Source organism: Moschus berezovskii, chromosome 23, assembly GCF_049115385.1.
Source record: "Moschus berezovskii isolate FMDL1 chromosome 23, NW_MosBer_1.0, whole genome shotgun sequence".
Taxonomy (NCBI): domain Eukaryota; kingdom Metazoa; phylum Chordata; class Mammalia; order Artiodactyla; family Moschidae; genus Moschus; species Moschus berezovskii.
In genome coordinates this window covers 56,080,126-56,086,532 of record NC_142482.1, presented here as the reverse complement: position 1 = coordinate 56,086,532, position 6,407 = coordinate 56,080,126, and the positions used below count along the sequence as shown (strand labels likewise).

Sequence of the window (6,407 nt, the reverse complement as noted above, 5' to 3'; positions counted from 1 at the left end):
TGAAAGAGACAAAGGCCAGCTGGAAGAGGCTCTGTGGCAGCTGTGTAACTGGTAGCACTTCTGTAGCACCTAAGAATGGGCCTTTTTCTACATGAATCATCGAAAACCAAAGTCCACAGTGAGTGCAGATGAACTCAAACTTCACCCCAGCATCTTGTAGCACACACAGCAATTTCCTGGCATAACTGCATGTTTACAAGACTGGGACCATTCAGCTGTGAAATGCTCCGAGGCCAGCACGTGCCCACCAGAGAGGCTCAGTGGCTTTGTCCAGCCCCCCACGGCCTGCACATCAGCATTTTCTCACAAGACAACAAGATGAGAGTGGAGCTCCAGCACCCCGATGGGTTTTGCTGTAGAAGGTGTGAATGCTCTTCTCTGAACTTTGCTTGCTTAATGATTTAACACGCTTGCTATCAAGAATTTGAAGGGAAGTGGTTTTGTGGGTTTGAATACATTTTTTACATTTAACTTTTGGGTCACTCGTTTATTGGTCTAAAGCTCCACCCCTTTTTTTTTGCTATTTGACCAGCTGTGAAAGCCAGCTTGCCATCTACACCCTTTCCCTGGCATCTGGACCAAAGGTCGCAGGTTCTGAACCATCCCAAGCCATGCAAGTAGTGACAGCCCACGGGTGACGGTGCCCACACTTCCCCTCTAAAGAGGGTGTGAAGCTGAGAGAGGTCATGACACCCTCTGAAGGGGTGATGTCGATCTGGGTGGAAGGGCACAAAGTCATCAATTGATCAGGGCTGATTGTGTCTCAAAGCACAATAAGGCTGCTGAGTGTCTGGGGAAAACGTTATTTATTACTTCATAGGCTTCTGGAATTGTAGATGTTCCTCTGTCGTAAGAGGAGCTGCAATGTGAAACCAGAAAATGCACCCATCATGTGTCCCTGTTGGCACCCCGGTGCTGCTACTGTTTTTCTTGGGGGTCCCAGGAGTCTCTTTGTGCAGAATTGCAGGGGACCTGGAAACATGACCCAGCTCTGGGCAGTTCATGCGATGGACCCAGATGTGGCTTCTAGGTTAAGAGGGACACATACGTGGCCTTTGTTCTCCTCCAAGTGGGTGTCCCTGCCTCTCTTCACCCAGTGACCCCAGGTCAGCTGAGAAGGCTTGTAAAATAAGGCCTTCTGGCAGGATGAGGGTGTCTCCCCTCTCCTGGATCTGACAGCCTTGCAGGGAGAACTGTGTCTGTCAGCGAAGGTGTTCCCGGGCGGCACACCCCACCTAGAACCTGGGTATTCAGAAGCATTTTCCAGTTAATCTAAGCTTAAAGACCTTCTGTCTTCAAAGGCCCGGAGAAGGCAATGGCAAGCCACTCCAGTACTCTTGCCTAGAAAATCCCATGGACGGAGGAGTCTGGTAGGCTGCAGTCCATGGGGTCGCTACGAGTCAGACATGACTGAGCGACTTCACTTTCCCTTTTCACTTTCATACGTTGGAGAAGGAAATGGCAACCCACTCCAGTGTTCTTGCCTGGAGAATCCCAGGGACGGGGGAGCCTGATGGGCTGCCGTCTATGGGGTCACACAGAGTTGGACATGACTGAAGTGACTTAGCAGCAGCAGCAGCAGCCTTCAAAGGCCACCTTGAAAGAAGGACAAAAATGGAGAATTCCAAGTTTTTTTAAAAGGCAAGTCATTGTTTAGATTTCTATTCATTATGTGATCATATCCTTGAAAAGAGCAGGACCCTAAGAAACTTGATGTAAAAGGTGGATTTTGAAAGCATTAGTCCTATTCCCTGAAGTCAAGCACCAAAGGGGTGTCTCCGCAAATGATTTTTATGAGCATGTATAATCATCCAATCTTAGAGCTCTAGGCATGCAGTATTATTAGCAAAATTGACGGCTTATACAGTGGAGTTCTGTTTGTGTGCTCTTATTCAAAGCAAAAAAATGACACCTTGCAAAAATAATGCATAAACATGCACAGTCTGAAACATATTTTCTCTCCCCTTCACTGGAGTTAGGAAAACAAGTCAGATCTTTAGCATACTGTTTTAAGATAGACTGACCAACTATTGGGGATTCCCAGGTGGCTCAGGGGTAAAGAATCCGCCCATCAATGCAGGAGACACAGGTTCGATCCGTGGATCAGAAAGATCCTCTGCAGGAGGAAATGGCAACCCACTCCAATATCCTTGCCTGGAAAATCCCATGGACAGAGGAGTCTGGAGGGCTACAGTCTGTGGGGTTTCAGAGAGTTGGATATGACTGAGCAACTGAGCATGCACGATGAAATATTAATGTCAGCAACTAGCTATCTTTACATCAAAGATAAAGGCATTGAGGGTCACATCAATAAGATTGGAACTACGAGGGATCAAAGCAGATGGTGGACTGGACGGTATGGTGTTAGCAGTTCAGTGACTGCCGCTTTACAGCAAACACACACACACACTCCATATTTATCTTGATTTTACTCAGCTAAGTCATTTTTCAGTTTATTCATTCATTCAACTTATACAGAGTCCTTTTTATTTGCCATGTGTCAGACAAGCCATTAGAAATCCAAAGATGAATCCACTACAGTCACTGCCCTCAGTTCAGTTCAGTTCAGTTCAGTTCAGTCGCTCAGTCGTGTCCGACTCTCCGCGACCCCATGAATCACAGAACGCCAGGCCTCCCTGTCCATCACCAACTCCCGGAGTTCACCCAAACTCATGTCCACAGAGTTGGTGATGCCATCCAGCCATCTCATTCTCGGTCGTCCCCTTCTCCTCCCGCCCCCAACCTTTCCCAGCATGAGTCTTTTCCAGTGAGTCAACTCGTCGCATGAGGTGGCCAAAGTATTGCAGTTTCAGCTTCAGCATCAGTCCCTCTAATGAACACCCACGATCGATCTCCCTTAGAATGGACTGGTTGGATCTCCTTGTGGTACAAAGGACTCTCAAGAGTCTTCTCCAACACCACAGTTAAATTGCATCCGGTCTTTTACAAACTGCACCCCGTTTATAATTTTAATTTTCCTAGTTAAAAATGGAGACACACTACCTGTCGGGTGTGCCTATCTTGTGGGAACAACTAGAGAGATGACAGGAACACGGGTGATAGAAACTGCAGGCTGTATGGTGGCTGTTCACAACCTACACCTTGTTTTTACCTCATTTTCTCTGTTTCCCCTTATTCTTGCTCCACTAAAATCCCAAAGGGGTGAAGCCTGGGCAGTGAAAGATCATGCAGGCCCAGTGGGGAAGCTTGCAGACCACCACACAATCGTTGCTGGGATATGTTAGACTCCTGTCTTATCCTGAGGATGTCTAATTTGGAACTGATCTCCTTGGAAGGAAGCTCCACCTTAACCACCTCCCAAATTTCTCAACTTCGTCTGACTTTGAAGCGTCCTCTTTTTAAAGAAATAGACAAAACAAAAGCCTCAAGTATTCTGGAATATTCCCCAATGTGGAAGTTTGGTGCCGGCCATGTGTCCAGACTAGATTTACACAGGGCTGTGGTTTGCTGAGGCCTTTTGTCTTGCAGTCCCCTGGCCTGGGTTCTATTTGCTGTGAGTGACTGGTAAAGAAGCTCCTACTTTCAGACGGCCCGAAAAGGGCAAGAGGAAATTAATAAGTAACTTTCAAACCGAAAGCGCCAAAGAGGCTTTGCTTTCAAGATTTACTTTCTTTGGCACTTTGAAAAATTCTGGCGGCTCTCTTGGTGACAGGTTTGTGGCAACATTCTCCTGGCCTAGGTAAATGTTTGCTCTTTTTTTTCCCTTCCAGATTGTGCAATTATGGGTCTCAATTCCCTCCATGCCCCGAGGTGGAAATATGCCACCTGCCCTCTGAGTGTAGAAGGAACACAGGCATTCTGTTTGCTTCCCGGATTCTCTGCTTGAAACAAGTTTAGGAATTTATGTGTGGTTGGAATGGGGAGTTTGGCTTCAATTGTTATCCCAGGATAGGGTTGTTAGAGAAAAGCATTTCCATCCAGAGAGCCCAGAAAACTGAAATAGAAAACTCTGACTTAAAAACATAATATAGATTTGCTGAAAAACTAAAATAAGTGAATGCCCGGAAAATATGTTTGTGGAGGAACAGGGTAGAGAGATAGTCCTGGACTCTTCAGACAGGTGTGGTTTCTTAAGTCACGACATCTGCTTTATGTGAAGGTCACAGATAAAATCAGGTGACATTTTAACATACAGAATTATCTTACATGTAATTTATTTATTACACATAATTAATTTACACATTAATGTGTAAACTGTGGGCCTTGTAAAATTAGATCAAAATGGTCCTATAGAAAATAAGTTATTCCATTTTTTTCCATAGTATTTCTATGAAATCTAGGATAGCCAATGTGTTAGCAGAAAATCTAAAGGAAATGAACACTAAGTCCGCGGCGAATTTTTAATTCTCAAGATTTCATGATATGCATAGCAATTGCATTTTTGGTTTTGTTTGAGTCCATTTCAAACCTATTACACATATTTTCCATGTTGGGTGTATGTATTCTGGGTAAACTATCATTTAAAAGTTTAAAATCATCTAGATCAAATAACCAGGTGGGATTTTGTAGCTTTCTGGGGGTGAGCTGGGGTGGATGGGGGTGATGCTGATTAAATGTAAAACAGTTCAAAGAAGTTCAAGAGTCTGGCCTGCACAATTAATAGTCTGCAGCAGATATTAGAGACCCAGACAGACTAAAGGCAAAATGCCTTCTCCTCGTAGACAGACTGTATTCTAACCTCCAAGGACTCTGCTTATGTAGTCACTCTCTCAGTTCAACTGTCTCTGCCAGCCCAGACTTCATTGCTTTAGAGAGCAGTGGAAAAACCCCCTCCCAGGAATGACTGTATCAAATTCACCACGTGTTTAATCTGTCTGGCACGCCGAGGGCCCTCTTGAGTCACAGAGAACGCAGGACAAGGAGAGCTGTCTTGGGCTGGCAGTGCTCATGCTCGAAAAGTGAAAGCAAGTTGTTATTTTCTCCTGCTCAGCTCACATTCCTGGCCTTGGATGGCATGAGGTCATCGTTTGGTTGGAATGGAAGAGTGTGTGTTAAGGTCACACATGGATAGGAGTCATTTTTGTCTGGGACACTGACTCAGGGAGTGTGTAACCTCATGAGGGATGGAGTCCCATCGTTTATACAGAAAGTTCATGAGTCCTAACCAAAATTTTAATTCATGGTTTGTTAAGCCTAAACCTTTGCAATCCTAAATCAAGATGGCGGATGGTTTTGTTTTCCAGTAATTCTTGTAGAGCATCTCCCAGTCTTTCTGGGCTCAGGTTCAGACTTACCCGCTTACTAGCTCTGTGACCTGAGCAAATTCCTTACCTCTTCCAGGTCTCAGTTGTTTTTAAACTGGGACACTGTCAGGCTTTTTCCCCCCCCAATTTTTTATTCTTTTTTTTTTGGTAATCACAGTATTTGATGCATTGCTTAGAAATGCGTGTGTGCTAAGTCACTTCAGTCATGCTGGACTCTTTGTGACCCTATGCTTAGCAACAGAAGACTTAGTTAGTATTTGTGAAGTGAGTGATTAAGCGTATGAATGAACAAGTCAATGAATAAACCAATTAATGGGGGGAAAAGCCGGGACTCTAATAGCACCTTTCTCCTAGGGCTGTTATAAAGATGGAACAAGACTACTTCTGTGAACAACTTAAAGCACTGCCAAGTGCACAGGAAGCACTCCTTTAATTATTATGATGATTAAATCCTATATCCTGATGTTTCAGTGTTTTTGCTACTCCCTTCAGTCAGTTCACTTCAGTCGCTCAGTCGTGTCCGACTCTTTGGGACCCCATGAATCACAGCACACCAGGCCTCCCTGTCCATCACCAACTGCCGGAGTTCACTCAGACTCATGTCCATAGAGTTGGTAATGCCATCCAGCCATCTCATTCTCTGTCTTCCCCTTCTCCTCCCGCCCCCAATCCTTCCCAGCATTTCCCCTGAGCCCTGGAGCATGCTAATAGAATTCTCAAGACATCCCCTTTATCAACAGTTGTTCACTGAACACCTGTATGGGTAGGGTATCTGCTTTGAGAGGTTTTTTGACAGAATCTAAAAAGATACCTATTGATACCGTCTGGACTTTGCATGTGCTAAGATGAAAAATGCAGTCAAAATTCAGCGGGGAGATGGTGAGAATAAACTGAGTGACAATTGAAGAAGATGAAAGATAGGGATGTTCTTAACCCCAGAATGTCATCATGGAATCAAGGATAATTAATCTTTGGTCATTTCATATGTATGATTTTGGAATGAGTAGAGATATTAAGAGTATATAAGAAGACCTCTTTGGTACCCACTAGAGATTGATGTTGAAGCTGAAGCTCCAATACTCTGGCCACCTGATGTGAAGAGCTGACTCATTGGAAAAGACCCTGATGCTGGGAAAGATTGAAGGCAGGAGAAGGGGACGGCAGAGGAGGAGATGGATGGAT

At 44.8% G+C, this 6,407-nt stretch overlaps 1 protein-coding gene and 1 long non-coding RNA gene across 3 annotated transcripts in view; one reads left to right on the top strand and one right to left on the bottom strand.

Moving 5' to 3' along the window:
- NEDD9 (neural precursor cell expressed, developmentally down-regulated 9) overlaps window positions 1–6,407 on the bottom strand; it is a 194,465-nt gene that overhangs the window by 79,903 nt on the left and 108,155 nt on the right. The gene's annotated exons all lie outside the window — the stretch shown is intronic.
- Window positions 238–6,407, top strand: part of LOC148774211 (uncharacterized) — a 57,768-nt gene continuing 51,598 nt past the window's right edge. Inside the window, exon 1 of the long non-coding RNA XR_016036088.1 lies at window positions 238–362. This is a non-coding gene — a long non-coding RNA (uncharacterized LOC148774211). The remainder of the gene's footprint in view (window positions 363–6,407) is intronic.